At 38.8% G+C, this 17,211-nt stretch overlaps 1 long non-coding RNA gene across 1 annotated transcript; it reads left to right on the top strand.

Annotated features, from left to right (window-relative positions):
• The first annotated feature begins 6,790 nt into the window (after positions 1–6,790).
• LOC145508591 (uncharacterized) lies at positions 6,791–16,631 on the top strand. The gene is made up of 4 exons (XR_014055458.1): positions 6,791–7,304; positions 7,618–7,706; positions 8,132–8,320; positions 14,788–16,631. It is a non-coding gene; the product is annotated as an uncharacterized LOC145508591 (long non-coding RNA).
• The last annotated feature ends 580 nt before the right edge of the window (positions 16,632–17,211 follow it).

Genomic DNA, 17,211 nt, shown 5'->3' with positions numbered 1-17,211 from the left:
ATTGCTCTTAATGCAGGTAGACACAGAGTGGGAGGGAGACAGGCCATGGGAGACTTTGAGTCTCTTGTTTCCTCCAGTATTCCAAATATATCTGCCTCTTACACTGTTAGCGCAGCTCACTGTGCTGAGAATGATCCTCATATTTGAGCATATATGTTGTTCATGATGACCAGGGAACATGATCCGAGTATTTTATCTGATGTTCAACCAAAAGCAAGCAATCTGTTTCATCATTAGGAGAAAAACTGTGTTTTACTTGAAACAGTAGTATGTAAGCTTGCAGCATAGCACCTATGTAAGAGATTTTTGGTAGTTATTTGATTATACCTAATTTTCATCATAGGTGATGACTTTAAAATTTTACCCAGAATAGGACAGAACCCTGCCATCTAGGTCAGACCAAATTCTAAGTAGAGTGCTCCAGTGAAGTTCATGGGTCAGAGCATACAAACGGCCACACACTGAGGATTAAAGTTTCTTCAGGACTACTAAGTGGGTATATTAGAGCCTTGGGAAATGACTCTTCCATTTAACCCAGCTCTAAAGTTCTATGATACTTAAAACTGAGTCACAGATTCAGTAAAGAAAGCCCATATTTCAGAGATAACTCATAGTACTTATCTAGCAAATTGTGTGGATAAACAGGGAAAAAATTAGCTACAGAGAGAGAAGAGAAAACATTTGTGCTACAGCCTAAACCATGTGAAAAACAATTTACAAAATGAGCATCTTAATAGACAAAGCAGAATGTTTTTACTGGTTAAAAATGCTGCAAAATGTTGGCAACAATAGTTTGCATCCAAATAGTCAAACCTAATTGTTTTTGAATGTAACATAATTGAGCCTTCATTGTGGAGCTTTAAGAAAAGCAAGGCATATAACATGAGTTTTCATGACATTAAAAACAAATAATTTGTGTAGAGTTATTATGTTAGAAGAAACACACACCCACCAACCCATTAGATTTCATTAGAGACAGACACAAACTGTTAAATGTTTGTTTTGCTTTGTTTCAGCTTTGAACTTCACAAAAGATAAAACTCATTTCTTTGGAGCATTTTCTACTCTGTTTGCTTAGAAGTAAGCTTTCAAAGTGGGTATTAAAGCCATATGTAAAGTAAACATGGCATGCATAATTACTAGTGGCTGTCAATTCTATTAATCAGCTCTCAATGGCATTTACAATACTGTCACAACCATCTACAATCAAAAGCAATGTCCAACAAACACTTCAAAATGTTGAAAGTCATGGACATAAGTGCAAATTTACACTGTTAATGAAGGTATCTGGAAATTAGTCAGGAAACAAAAGAAGACGTTCCTAATAACCTGGATGAGAACCAACAGGAACCGACAACAAAGGGAAAACGAACAAATTTAAGTGACTTTCAAGAACTTTAAGATGATTCTCAGCTTTTACCTTTTCTGAGCCCTACCGCACACCTAACATTGAAGTGAGAAAAAATTTGGCACAGAGGCAAGTTATGGATCACACACTCTAGTGTAATCAAACTCTAGCAGTTACAGCAAGCACAAAATGTCAACTCTAACTACCTTATTGAATTCCCTAAATCTATGACCCACAAGATAGTCATATTAATTTGGTCATGACCAGAGCCTAAGGGAAATCAGTCAGGGAATAAAGGATTTCCAACAGGGATAAAATGAAATGGAAGTTAGTCTTGCTTGTAATATAAATGCAGAATCATTTGACCATAATGACCAACTTCGCTGGTTTGCTAGGGAATCCCCTGGTCTAGCTCTGAGAGTCCTACATCCTAGAAAACTTCAAATCCCAAGCAAACTGGGATAGTTGATGACCCTCCTATTTAATCTGAGCTTCTCAGGACTGCTGACTTACCCACCTAAACTTAGTTTTGCCTAAAATATATAGAGAGCAGTGGTTCTCAGATTTACTCTACATAAGGGTCACCTTCTTCAGGCTGTGTATTGTCACCCTGCTTATTTAACTTATATGCAGAGTACATCATGTGAAATGTTGGGCTGGATGAAGCTCAAGCTGAAATCAAGATTGCCGGGAAAAATATCAATAACCTCAGATATGCAGATGACACCACCCTAATGGCAGAAAGCAAAGAGGAACTAAGCTCTCGATGAGGGTGAAAGAGGAGAATGAAAAGATGACTTAAAACTCAACATTAAAGAAACTAAGATCATGGCATCTGGTCCCATCACTTCGTGGCAAATAGGTGGGGAAACAACGGAAAAAGTGACAGACTATTTCCTTGGGCTCCAAAATCATTGCAGAAGGTGACTGCAGCCAAGAAATTAAAAGATGCGTTCTCCTTGGAAGAAAAGCTATGACCAACCTAGATAACATATGAAAAAGCAGAGATATCAGTTTGCCCACAGAGGTCTGTATGATCAAAGCTATGGTTTTTCCAGTAGTCATGTACAGATGTAAGAGTTGGATGATAAAGAAAGCTGAGCACTCAAGAACTTCTGCTTTCGAACTGTGATGCTGGGAAATATTCTTGAGAGTCCTTTGGATAGCAAGGAGATCAAACCACTCAATACTACAGGAAGTCAACCCTGAATATTCACTGAAAGGACTGACACTAAAGCTGAAGCTCTTATCCTTTGGCCATCTGACATGAAGAGCCAACTCCCTGGAAAAGATCCTGATGCTGGGAAATATTGAGGGCAGGAGGAGAAGGGGGTGACAGAGGCTGAGATGTTTGGATGGTATCACTGACCCAATGGACATGAGTTTGAGCAAACCCTGGGAGATAGTAAAGGACAGGGAAGCCTGGTGTGCTGCAGTCCATAGGGTCACAAAGAGTTGAACATGACCAAGTGACTGAACAACAAAGGAAGGATAACCTGGAAAACTGTTAATACACAGTGTCCTGGGTCCCATCCCTTGGATTCTGATTTGATGCATTGAAGTGGGGCCAATGACACTGTATTTCTATGAAGCTCACAACCAGTAGGAATGCTTCTGGTTCAAGTACCATATTCTGAGTAACACTGGTTCAGATTTCATTTACCCCTTTCATTTCCCGGTGTTGCTTCCTATGTCCTTGAGTTTAGTTCTTGAGAGTACTTAAGCATGAACAGATATATAGGTCGTTTAGGAGAAATACCGCATCTTGGCAGAAATGATGCCAGTGTAACCGATGGAAAACATATACAATAAATCGAGTATTTATACAACGTCAAAAGATGTAATTGCTTCATTTATATGAATTTCATCAATTATTCCCATTGTAAAACCTTGGGGAAAAAAGTGAAAGTGTTAGTCACTCAGTCATGTCTGACTCTTTGTGACCCCTTAGACTGCCCACAAGGCTCCTCTGTCCATGGAATTCTCCAGGCAAGAATACTGGACTGGGTAGCCACTCTCTTCTCCAGAGGATCTTTCTGACCCAGGGGTTGAACACAGGTCTCCAGCATTGCACGTGGATTCTGTCCCATCTGAGCCATGAGTATCATCAATTATTCCCACTGGAAAGCCTTACTAAAATTCACTTAAGAGATTAATAGAAATAATAGGAAATCAGAGATAAGCCTTGGTTATAGCCACTGCGAATATGCTGCTGTAAAACTAGTATAATCACAAACTATTTGAAGAAGCTCAGCAAGGATTTGTAAGGAAAACCTCAACTAAATTATACTGGCATGTCGATGATTCTCCAACAACAACTAGGTGTCCAACAATTAAATTCTGACACAAAGGGTCCAGAGTTAGTGCACACCCAATAGGTTAAGGGCTCATTCCCACAAGACTGCCCCCTCTTCATATGCCAGGGGCCTTCTACACTTCTAACCAATCATCTATAAATCTGGGGGGTTCTGTGACCCTTTGCTCAGGTTCTGAAATTGCTAGAATGACCCACAGATGCAGGAAAACATTGTACTCACATTTACTGGTTTATAAAGGATGCAAATCAGGAGCGGCCAAATAGAAAAGATGGTTGAGACAAGTTACAGGGTGTGGGCATGCAGAACTTCCATATCCTCTCCAGACAAGCCACCCTCCCAGCCATGTAACATGATTACATGAAATTATATTTAAGAATCAGCTGTCAACATGTTTAGAAGAATGAATATATATGGAAAGGAATTCTGAGATGACAAATAACTTTCCTTCTCAGTTTCAGGACTACCAATAAGGAAAAAGAGTACCAATGGCAACCCACTCCAGTATTTTTGCCTGGGAGGCTGGCGGGCTACAGTCCATAGGGTCACAAGAGTCTGACAAGGCTGAGTAACTAAACAACAACCATCTTTAGGTGTGGCCTGATTTCCTTCCTAAATCTACCTATCTGCTTTGGTGAAAGAAAATGCCTTACTGTAAAAATAATCAGTACTGAAGTATTCACCAACCTAGCAGTTTGCCAAACACTGTCACATTTCAATAAAACGTCACTATGTAGACATATCTGATTGAATCATTGGCCATTTGTGCATGAACTTCACCAGCCCTGGTGTGGGGGCACAAGATGCTGAAAGTTCTAACACTCTGGTCACTTGCTTGTTTTTTCTGGTGGGCTGCACTATTCTGAAGCTATCCAGAGCACACCCTCGCTGCTCCTGCTCAAGAAGCATGTCGTTAGCATACAAAAGAGGGAATTCAAAGCTTTTTAGGAGCTATGCTAGGAACCTGTAACAAAGACAATATACTTATCTTTTTATACTACAGCAAAAAATTGTTTTAAATTTATCTCCCTCAAAAGCTACGATACAAGTCATGAGAGAAAAGGCAATCTTTTGTCAGATATTCAGCTCTGTCTTTAGTACCCATAACCATAGTTTGAACCAAAGACCATGACTGTCTACAGCAATGTCACAGGGTTATTAGGCTCAATCTAGTCCTGGAACTGTGGAAAGGAAGCAGTGAATACATTTTATAGAGACTTCTCAAAAGCCAATGCTGAAGCTAAAAGAAATTCTCAGGATAAATCCATATGATAGAATATCATACTTAGTGACAATTTTAATTTACTGAATGTTGAATGTGTTATTTGTTTAAAGATAATCTTTATAAATTCAACATCTTTTTATAAATGGTAACATTCATAAAGAGCCTCCAACTTATTCATTTCCCATTTCTCATGTAATAAATTAAAAAAGCAATGCATAAGCACTCAGACCCTCATACACTATCCAATCTTCATCGGCTGCATATGGAGATAAACTCCTGGTGTTTCCTCTTAAGCTGAAAATACTGCCCAATCTCTTGTCATAGTTACGATTTTTATCACCATTAACATAAATTTCCAAAGTTTTCTCCAAGTTATATATTACATATTATTTATTCAGTGTTTCCCATAGTACTGGCCTATACTATGTAATTTACTTTAATTATTACTGTTCATCCTCACCAGGGCCAAGACTTAAAGTGAGATAAGTGAAGCTTTCACCTTGGGTTCAAAATCTGAAGGGCCATCAAAAACTTAGTAATCAAGACTAATAATATTTTAATGTAACATTTCTTAAAAGTGAATACTAATGAAAGATTCATGATAAACAAAATGTTAAAATTTTAAATAAAGACTAGATCAGCATTCTTGACTTTTTTCTTGTCCCTCGGGTTATAATATGGCTCATCACTCTTACTGATTGCTCATTACAACTCTACAAGGTACAAAACAGCATCATTCTCACTTCATGAAATGAAACTGAGAGAAGTTAAGTACCTTGTCTAAGATCACATAGTTGGTTAACAGAAGAACCAATGTAAGTGACTTGAAAACTCTTCCACTATGCTGCTGCAGCACCTGTCGGTACTTACTGGATGCTTTTTACGTGTGCAATGTTAGGGGCTACAGTGCCCAACCTGAGGTCTATGGTTCATTAGAAGGGCTTGCAGTTCTCATTTAAAGCTGTTATACTCATGATCGTATTTCATGACAGTGAAAGGATACAGATTATAGTCAGGCCAAGTGAAGAGACGCATGGGGCAGAGTCCCAGAAATTCCCAAATGTGGAGCTTCTAGTTAATCTCTCCCAGTGGAGTCATGCACAGATTGACCTCTCTCAGCAATGATATGTGACAATATGCAAATGGTATTGTTAACCATTTTTTCACTAGACCACATGTCAGCACCATGAGCAGGAGAGAAGCAGGGTATGAATTAGACTCATACACCTCTTTTTGGAAGAGAAGTTATGTCCTAAGTAACATGATTATATGAAATTCTACTTAGGATTCAGCTACATTGTCTACATACTCAGGAGAATGAATGTATATGGAAAGGAATTCTAAGCTGGCAAATGACTTTCCTTCTTAGTTTCAGGACTGCCAACAGCAAAGAGAGTACCTAATCTTCAGGAGTCTGATTTCCTTTCTAAATCTATCTTTCTGCTTTTGTGAAAAAAGACACCCTAACTGTAAAAAAGAATCAGAACTGAGGTAGAGAAATCAAAGAAGATGCATACACATCCGTATATTATTCATAAATAGCATCTGTCTTGTTCCATGATCCTTAATATATTTCCTTTGGATGTGTAGAACATTATCCCTGTTGTCCTAGCCTAGCAATTATAAGGGTGTCTAAAAGGTGGGAAGTACACTGCTGAGGGTAAAAGACAGTTCTAGATGTTATTGGGTTGGCCAAACCCTTCATGGATCACAGCCTTGTTGTGGCAACGGGGCTTAGGTAACTCAATGAAGCTATGAGCCATGCCATGCAGGGCCACCCAAGTTGGACAGGTCATAGTGAAGAACTGTGACAATACATGGTCCATTGGAGGAGGGAAAGGCAAACCACTGTACCACTCCAGTATCCCTGCCAAGAGAACACCATGGACCGTATGAAAAGGCAAAGTGATATGACAGTAGAAGATGAGACAAAAAATTTCATTCAGGTGTTTTTGTAAGATCTTACGGAAAACCCAAATGAACTTTCTGACCAATCCCGTACATAAACAAATAGGTTTTTTGTTTTTGTTTTAATGAGTGTGTACTCAGTCTTGTCTGACTCTGCAGCCCCATGGTCTATAGCCCACCAGGCTCCTCTGTCCATGGAATTTTCCAGGCAAGAGTACTGGTCCAGTACTGCTATTTCCTACTCCAAGGGATCTTCTCAACTCAGGGATCGAACTGACATCTCCTACATCAACTTGCACAGGCAACCGGATTCTTTACCACTGTGCCACCTTGGAAGTCCCAGTTTATTTTAATAACGATGTTTTAGTCACCGTGTATTAGAAAGTTTTATTATAAATATATTAGAAACATGCTAGGGAAATTATGTAAGCTTTTAAAAATTGTAAACCTGAAGATATCAAGTAACTAAAATAATTAAAGGAGAGGTCATACTCAGTACATGACAAAAGTAAGGAAGGAAAAGAAAATAATTGAAGCTTAGGAAACCATGGGTTAATGAGATATAGATTTTATCCCATCTTTCTATGTAAAAAAGGATTTGAATTCTACGACTGTCAGAAAAACAGTATCTGAAGTGCAAATCTAGCCATGTTCAGTTTAGGTTTCATTCAGTTAAAACTTTCTAAATTGAGGAATTTCTAAGGGGACGGGGGGTGGAGGGGGGAGGCAGCATTCTTTCTAACCGAACTCAGAAAATCTGATCCTTCTGAAGTCTTTTTAGTCCTGTATTGACTAAGTGATAAAATGTTCTTTTGTTTAAGGTTCCTCTAGTGCTAACCATTATCATCCAATGCTGTAACCCACCTTCCCTGCGCCCTGTGACGGTCTCTCTGATCTAGAAAATCAAAAGGTGAGCTGAGGTGGAAGCAGGTGAGCTGGGGGGAGGGTATCCATCCCCCGGGGTTCTGCTCCCACCTCAGTCTGACCTTTAGAAAACCGTTCCTCCTCCCTGTACCTCACTTTCACCATTCGGGAAGGATGGGATGGTGACCTTCTCTGCACATGGTGGGAGGAATGAGTTCCTGTCTGCTGGCACCCTGAAACTCTTGAAATGAGAAGAGGAGGAGGTAAAGGAACAGCAGGGCCCATTCTGAATATGGAGGGAGTTACGGGCTGTGCCTGGAACTCCCACACTCCTGTGTGGTAATAGAGCTCAACGAGATTAAAATGAATGAGCCAATGTTGAACTGGGGGAGGGGTGGCGCAGGTAAAACCATTTCTTGGATTTTTCTTTTCTTTCTTTTTTGGTTTACTTGTTTGTTTAAAATTTACTAGGAAAAAATCATTATTGGAGATGACTGGATTTTAAGATGCATAAGCAGGAAATGTGGAATAGCATCGTGACGTCGTGACTAGTTATAGAGGCTTCAGAACTGGAAAGGTCTGGTCCTCATGAATGACCTCAAAAAAAGGTCATTCCTATGTGACATTGAGGAAATAATCTCTCAGTTTCCTTTGTGTGAAGTGAGTATAGTAATAGTAACAACTTCTTGCTTTATTTGACAGAATTAAATGAGATAATGCAGTGAAGCATACAATACCTGACACATAATTCTGCCTGTTAGTATTGTTATTATTAGTGTAATTTAACCTCTCAAAGTTGCATTTCCTCATCTGTAAAATGATAGCAATAACTATCAATACTTCATTATGTTCCTGTGAGAAGCAAAAGAGATAAATGGAGGTGAATTATCTGTAAACTCATGTCACTCGGAAGCCTTTCTGCCCCTTGGAGATTTACATAAAATTGGCGTGAATGTTCTAAATTTTAAAATGTGTGTGTTATCAGTGTTTACTAACACACACACACTTAAGAGTTTCTGCAAATTTCCCATCTTTACTTTTTCACTGCCCCCTTATCTCTAGGCCTGAGTTTTCATGGGCATCTGCCAAAACCCCCACATCAAATCTGGACACAAAGCTCTGTTCTCATTCTATTCTTCTAAGAGGAGCCATCAAACATTCACATCCTTAGAGCTTTACTGAAGAATCATAAGATGTACTCTTATTATTGCGCTCCTGTGGCTTCTCTTCTGCCACACGCCACCAATGTCTGCATTCCTAATGCCTGTTGGACCATATGCCATCCCCCCATCACACAAAGCTGGCTGGGGAAGGCAGTCTTATGTCTATACTGTGACTGCTTTTTAAAAAAAAAAAATTAATTTATTTAATTGGAGGCTAATTACTTTACAATATTGTAGTGGTTTTTGCCATACGTTGACATGAATCAGCCATGGGTGTACATGTGTTCCCCATCCTGAACCCCCTTCCCACTTCCCTCCCCAACCCATCCCTCAGGGTCATCCCAGTGCACCAGCCCTGAGCACCCTGTCTCATGCATTGAACCTGGACTGGCGATCTGTTTCACATATGAAAATTTACATGTTTCAATGCTATTCTCTCAAATCATCCCATCCTCGCCTTCTCCCACAGAGTCCAAAAGACTGTTCTATACATCTGTGTCTCTTTTGCTGTCTCACATATAGGGTCATCATTACCATCTTTCTAAATTTCATATATATGTGTTAATATACTGTATTGGTGTTTTTCTTTCTGACTTACTTCACTCTGTATAATAGGCTTCAGTTTCATCCACCTCATTAGAACTGATTCAAATGCATTCTTTTTAATGGCTGAGTAATATTTCACTGTGTATATGTACCACAGCTTTCTTATCCATTTGTCTGCTGATGGACATCTAGGTTGCTTCCATTTCCTGGCTATTGTAAACAGTGCTGTGATGAACACTGGGGTACACATGTCTCTTTCAGTTCTGGTTTCCTTGGTGTGTATGCCCAGCAGTGGGATTGCTGGGTCATATGGCAGTTCTATATTCAGTTTTTTAAGGAATCTCCACACTGTTCTCCATCGTGGCTGCAAACTATTACTCTGACTGCTTTTAACGGTACTCTCCCTCCCTCTTCCAAATATCTTCCTTTGTAAATGAAAAAGCACCAAGTAATTTCAAAGCATCGAGATATACAAATTATGAGTAAGTTGGAATTTTAATACCAAGTCAATTCAGGATGTATTTATTGATGCTCATTCTATGCCATAGACGATGCTGGCTTCTAAGAATGCAATAATGACTAAAGCATATTTCCTGCTTCCAGAGAGCTAGCAGCCAGGTGCAGAAAGAGACAGAAAAAAAAAAAAAAAAGGCTTCATGACAGTTTCATCAGTGAACAGCCAGGGAGCAATAAAACAATTGTGGGTGGAGCCCCCACCTTTGGAGAAGGTGAAAAAGGCACAGCAGAGTATGGAAAAGATAAAATAACCAAAAAAAAAAAAGAGAGAGACAAATGGTAGCTCATCGTAGGAAAAACCATTGTGAACGGACAAAAAATTTAGAAACAGGTATGTTAGGGGAACAGAAAATAATTCTTTGTGGTTACAGTCCACTTGAGGCATTAAGCTTGGATATCTATTCCAAGAAATAAATACTTCTAAAAATAAACAAGATTGATAGGGCCTATTTAAATAATATTTAGATAAAAATAATCATCAAATCTAGCTCAGAGTTATTACTAACTGAAGTTAAAACAAGTCCTCAAATTTGAGGCTTATTCTCACAATATCTTGTAATAGATTGCATGAATAATTATATGAACTTAATGACCTCTTGATATCTGCAGAGGTGATACATAAAATATCTGCTACTGAAAAGTGTGACTCTTTCATACTTCGTGCAGAAACCACAATATATAGGGCTTTAGAAGGCATATGTTGATGTAGCCGTGGATGCTAAAATGAGACAAAACAAAAATATATTCATTGTTGCACTATGCCTTTGGGGGGCAATTTTTCTAGTCTCTGTCATTATAAGTTACTCGTTTCAAAGAAAATAGAATTTTACAGTTGGGACTAAAATTTCCATTTCAAAATTAGTGAAGAGAATAGAAATATCATAAAGAGAGGAAAGAGAGCATGAAGTTGGAGGTTATCAAGGTCCAAAAAGAACCTAAACTTATCAACACAGAACTCAGAGAAGACCCATGTAAGAAAGAGTATAGGTTTCTTGTACAACCCTGGAGAGATGAGCAATGTCATATGTTTCCCTTACATAAAGACACTTCTTTTTCTTAATTATTGCAAATATAATTTGGCTTGAAAAGAAATCTAGACTTGTTTGAATCCCAGGATTTATTCATCCCAAAATAATACAAGGAATGGCCTCTGGTCTTTAGACCTCCCTGGCCCAATATGCCCAGTCCTACTTCTTTTATTCAAGCTTGGGTCCAGTGATCTTAATTTTCCTTCCAGTGAATCCATATCAACTGAGTGATGAGCATTTATTTAAAATGGCTTTTATCCATACTGTAAGAGTAGTTGAATACATTTGAAATACCCTAATTAGGAATCCACACTCCAGGTGTTTCACTAACAGTTGTGTACACTCCAGAGGTGGTGGCATTAGTGTTTCAAAAACCACTGTATCGATTTGCTATAGTGTTCACTAGTTAGAACAGAGGACATTAAAAATAAGTTTCCATTGTGGAAAAGCCACAAAAGTGACTTTGTGAACAAAACCTTGTTGAAAACTATTGCAGATGAGCTCAATGCTTTAATGCCTTTTGATTGTTACTACAGAACTATAATAGACTCTCCAAGAGAGAGTCTATTTCCCCTCAAAATGGAGGAATCTATGGCCTGATCCAAACAGTAGTCTTATTAATCCTGACAGGTGTTCCTGGAAACGAATCTTTTATACAACAGGATTTTTTTTAGAGGGTCTAAAAGGATGGGAGAAGGCAATGGCACCCCACTCCATACTCTTGCCTGGAAGATCCCATGGATGGAGGAACCTGGTGGGCTGCAATCCATGGGGTCTCTAAGAGTCGGACACGACTGAGCGACTTCACTTTCACTTTTCCCTTTCATGCACTGGAGAAGGAAATGGCAACCCACTCCAGTGTTCTTGCCTGGAGAATCCCAGGGACAAGGGAGCCTGGTGGGCTGCCGTCTATGGGGTCACAGAGAGTCGGACACAACTGACGCGACTTAGAAAAGGATGGAAAGTCTCTCCTGAGCATAAGGAACAAACTGCATGACTGTTTATGTACCTAGTTATTCATGTTTGATTATGTGCCAGATTTTCACTTGAGATTAGATCTCATTGAAACACTACACTTGAGAGTGTCGCTAGACTCAGTGAAGACAGATAGTTCCCACTCACCTCTAACTGCTGGAAGTGATCAATATGTACAAAAAGAACTGGACTAAGGCAATGGCACCCCACTCCAGTACTCTTGCCCGGAAAATCCCATGGATGGAGGAGCCTGGTAGGCTGCAGTCCATGGGGTCACTGAGAGTCGGACACGACTGAGCGACTTCACTTTCACTTTTCACTTTCACGTATCGGAGAAGGAAATGGCAACCCACTCCAGTGTTCTTGCCTGGAGAATCCCAGGGACGGGGGAGCCTGGTGGGCTGCCATCTATGGGGTCGCACAGAGTCGGACATGACTGAAGCGACTTAGCAACAAATTATAAAAGCTAAATGACCTTTGCCTGGGCTTTAGAAATTCCAGCCTCTATAGATACACACAATTGAAAGCATCACTTAACTAAAATCCTGCCACTTTAGTACTATGGTAACTTTATTCCCCAGGTAATATTTGGCAACATCTGTATATATTTCGGTTGTCCCAACTGGATGCGGGGTTATTACTAGCATCTCTCTGTTCGGTAGAGGGCAGGCATCAAGCTGGACTCAAGACTGCCAGGAGAAACAACAACCTCGGATATACAGATGATACCATTCTAATGGCAGAAAGTGAAGAGGAACTAAAGAGCCTGTTGATGAGGGTGAAAGAGGACAGGGGAAAAGTTGGCTTAAAACTTAACATCCAAGTTACTAAGATTATGGCATCTAGTCCCATCAATTTGTGGCAAATAGAAGGGAAAAACGTGGAAGCAGTGACAGATTTTTCTTCCTTGGGCTCCAAAATCAATGCAGATGGTGAATACAGTCATGAGACATTTGCTCCTTGAAAGAAAGCAATGACAAATCTAGACAGTGTATTAAAAAGCAGAGATGTCACTTGCTGACAAAGATCCATATTGCCAAAACCATGGTTTTTCCAGTAGTCATGTATGGATGTGAGATTTGGACCATGAAGAAGGCTGAGCGCCAAAGAATTGATGATTTTAAACTGTGGTGTTGGAGAAAACTCTTGAGAGTCCCTTGGACTGCAAGGAGATAAAATCAGTGAATCCTAAAGAAAATAAGTCCTGAATATTCATTGGAAGGACTGATGCTGAAGCTCCAATATTTTGGCCACCTGATGTGAAAGCTGACTCACTGGAAAAGACCCTGATGCTAAGAAAGATTGAGGGCAGGAGGAGAAGGGGACAAACAGAGGATAAGATAGTTAGATAGCATCAGTGACTCAATGAACCTGAACAAACTCCAGGACATAGTGAAGAACAGTGGTTCCTAGCATGCTGCAGTCCATGGAGTTGCAGAGTCAGACCCAGCATAGCAGCTGAACAACAACAATGCTGCTAAACAACCCTCCAAGAAAGAAATATCTAGTCCCAAATGTCAACAGCGCTGATGTTGTGCAATCCTGTAATAACGATATAGTTGTAAAAGATATAATATACAATTCAGTGATTACAGTTGATAACACTGTATTGTATAATTGAAATTTGCTAGAAGATACTCTCATCACTCTCTCCCCCACCAAGATAAATATATGAAGTGATGGATGTGTTAATCAACTAGATAGAGGGAATTTTTTCACAAAAGGAAAAAAAGATACTATGGGGAGACCCAGACCCTGAAAACTGGTGAAACCCTATCCTCCAATTCCTTTTCAAGACAGGCAACTTCTCTATTTCCTTTCAAAATATTCTCTCCATCCTACCCTAAGTTCTCCTTTCCCTCTCAAATAAAAATATAGGTGAGGGTTCTTTTTCATGAGACAAGCTCATGAAATAAATAGACCAGTTCATAAAATATATAAACTTGTTCATTCCTGGTGAAGCAAACGAGCCCCGAACTGAAACCATGCAGACCTTCCAAAAGGGCTGGTATGTGAGCAGAGATGGGAATATTTGCATCCTAGTTTTTAGACGCTTGAAATACTGAGAGCATATCAAGCATTAATACCTCAATAAACTATCTGCCCTCATCTCTAAAGAAACCAAAAATTCAGTCCAAATGTTTTTGGCGTTGACATTACATTTGCTTTGTTCTTATTTTTGTCTAGAAGGCAGGAGAGGCAAGTGTGGTAGTGATATATAATAATGTCAACAGTAATAATGGAGGTGATGATAATGAAGATGACAGCTATTTACTGCTCAAGAATAATTTCTTACAAGCTGGGCACTGTGCTACAAATATACTTTATGTTACATTTTTTATATCTATTTTATTAGAATTGCAATTCCCATCTTACAGATGAAGTTATGAAAGCCAAAGGAACGGATTTAGTCTAAGTTCACACTGATACTTAATGAAAGAGGTAGGGTTCAAATCCAGTTCACAAATCTCTGATATACATACTCAAAATTCATTCAACAAAAACATTAAGTATTTACCATATTGGGGGTTACCCAGGTGGCTCAGCAGTAAAGAATCTGCCTGCCAATACAGGTGACATGGGTTTAATCCCTGGGTTGGGAAGATCCCTTAGAGAAGGAAATAGCAACCCACTCCAGCATTCTTGCCTGGGAAATCCCATGGGCAGAAAAGCCTGGTGACCTCAAGTCCACAGAGTCACAAAAGAGTCACACATGACTTAGTGACTAAACAACAAGTCATTTATTTGGGATGCTTGAGATAAATCAAAAACGACAGACATCTCTTAACCACTAAGTTATACTACTACTAGTATGAACATTTCAGCTATAGTCTTGCAGTAAACTGTTTTCTTTGCCTATAACTAGATTTGATTCTCAATTTTTTTTTTCATTCTACAGATTTGTCATCCTTTGGTTCTGATTCAAGTCAGATGTCATCGTTAGAAGATTCTTGCTCAGCCAAACATAAGCATTAGAACAGAGTAAAATCTTTCTGATTTTCTCAGCCTATTAAATAATAAAACTTAGAGGAGACTTTCATAAACTAGAGCACAAGTTCTCGGAAGTAGAGACTTGGAGAGGAAAGCATTTACTGGAGGCAAAATTCTCTTTTGAAGTCTACATGAAGGATCTTATTGAGATCCAAGATTCCTTAATCATGAAAGATTCTTTTTTTTTTTTTTTTAACTGTTGGCAGGCCCAGTATCACCATTCTTACCCACGCAAAACTTCTTTTTGTTCTTAGTAGCTGAGGGTGTGTGATTGGAGATTAGCCAGAGGAAGGACCATTGAATCAAACTTTTCAGAAAGGAGGAAGAAGATTTTCAGAAACATTGGTTTTGTCTCATGGCAATGGGCTCACCAGCCACGGAACTGGTTTAAAATGGATTAAACGCTAATCCATTTTATCCATCAGCAAATGTGACAGTGTCACAGAATTGTCGTAGAAAAATGTGAAAGAGTATCCATTTTGAAAGAGATGAAGGAGACATTCAGGGCCTAAAGAACACAACAAATCTTGGTCCACACAGGGATGTAACCTACAGCCATCCAAATAGTATGTTCACATCTGGAAAAATGAAAGCTACCAGGAGGGACTACTGTACACGGTTGAACTGCTAAACAAGGCTCTCACTACTGATCTATGATCTACCAGCTATGTCACTTAAGACAAGTTACTTACTTGACAATTTCGCAACTTAGTTTTTCTCACCCATGAAAGAAAAACATTACTAGTTCTTACTTTGGAAGATAAAAATGAAATAATGTACCTAAAACACTCAGCAGAATTTCTGACATGTTCTAACAACAAATGTAAGGTACTGCTCCTGTTAGTTGACCTCATTAATTCAGATAAATGCATTCAACAAATGTTAGGAAACCTAAAATCAGAACTTTTCTTGCAAATAGTTTTCCCTGTAAAACATGAGAAAAGATGCTTTATTTTCCAATGGCCTTTCAAAATCTAAGAAGCTGGAATTTTATGAGGAACACTTGGATTATAGAAGGAAATTTCAAATCCCCTAGAATACACATGTAGGTTTGCCACAGCAAAATCTCTAATGCCTTAATCATTAAACTAGTCCCTTATCTTTACTCTGAAATAAATTGTTTCTCACTTTATTTTCTTTGTTTTCTTCATAAGGGTATTCTAAATTTGAAGAAAGAAATTCATAGTTTTACATATGAAATATTCAGGAAAAGATGTTAAAACTAGGAAAGTGAAGAATGCTCTCTATCAAAACGTTTTACATTCTGTAAGGGAATAGGATACTTTGTCATGAACTATAGGAGAAAAAGTTGGTTACTAAATAATGTTCCAGTGGACTATGACATGAGACAGATCATTAAATTGATATTTAAACTGGAAAATACCAAAGGAAGCAATGAAAATTAACTTAGACAGTCCAGAAAGTAAAACTGAAAAGGCAAGGAAATGAAGTGTACAGAGGAAATACAAAACCACAGTATGAAAGACTGCTCCTGTGGATATTAGCATGGTGGAAACTGGGCTCCTAAGTGCTTTACCGATAAGCAGAGCTATCATTAATCTTTTGTGACAAGACACTTTGGAGTAACCAAATTGTGATGGTCCCAAGCCCTGAATATCCTGTATTATCCTCAGGATTGAAGATGACTTCTATATACAGTAATTACCGTATCATGTTTCTCCACTGCAGTAAATTTTAGCAGAAATGGCTTTCAAAAGCTGGCTTAATAAAAAGTGATTTAGGAAAAAAAAATAGTGTCCAACCCCAGTTCTTTCTTTCTCACAGTGTTCACCCAGATATATTTGATTTTGAATTTCTTTTTAGAGACACAGACCTCCTATGTCATTCAAAGTTAAAATAAGAAGTGGGAAGTTTGTAGTTGGTTGAGGGTTCTAACAGAAACCTCCCAGCCCTTGAATCGTATAATTAGTGTTTACACATCCATGCATTTCGATTTATAACATGTATGAAGTTCATGAGAGAGACTTCAGAAAGAGGTTAAGATCAAAGTTGGACAAATAAAATATAAACAATGGGAGAAAACCCAGAATTTATAGCATATGAGAAAGCTTGTCTTAGCAGATGAAGTACAAAGAGGGCCTTTCTGTTTGCTGCAATAATTATAGAAGCTTACAGAAAGATGACAAGTAGGGGGAAAAAAAAAAACATACAGAAATAAGCCCCCTCACTCCCACAATGCACTCTTTTGTCATTAGTTTTTTTCAGTAGCTGGGCCAGGAAGGCAAACTCTGGAACCACCCCCTGTATTTTATCTCAACTCTAGTTCTTATCAGTATGGCCTTGAGCAGATCATTTAGCTTCTTTGAGTCTC

This window comes from Giraffa tippelskirchi, chromosome 6 (assembly GCF_054371585.1).
Source record: "Giraffa tippelskirchi isolate mGirTip1 chromosome 6, T2T-mGirTip1v1.2.pri, whole genome shotgun sequence".
NCBI lineage: Eukaryota > Metazoa > Chordata > Mammalia > Artiodactyla > Giraffidae > Giraffa > Giraffa tippelskirchi.
This window is presented reverse-complemented; position numbering and strand designations above follow the sequence as displayed.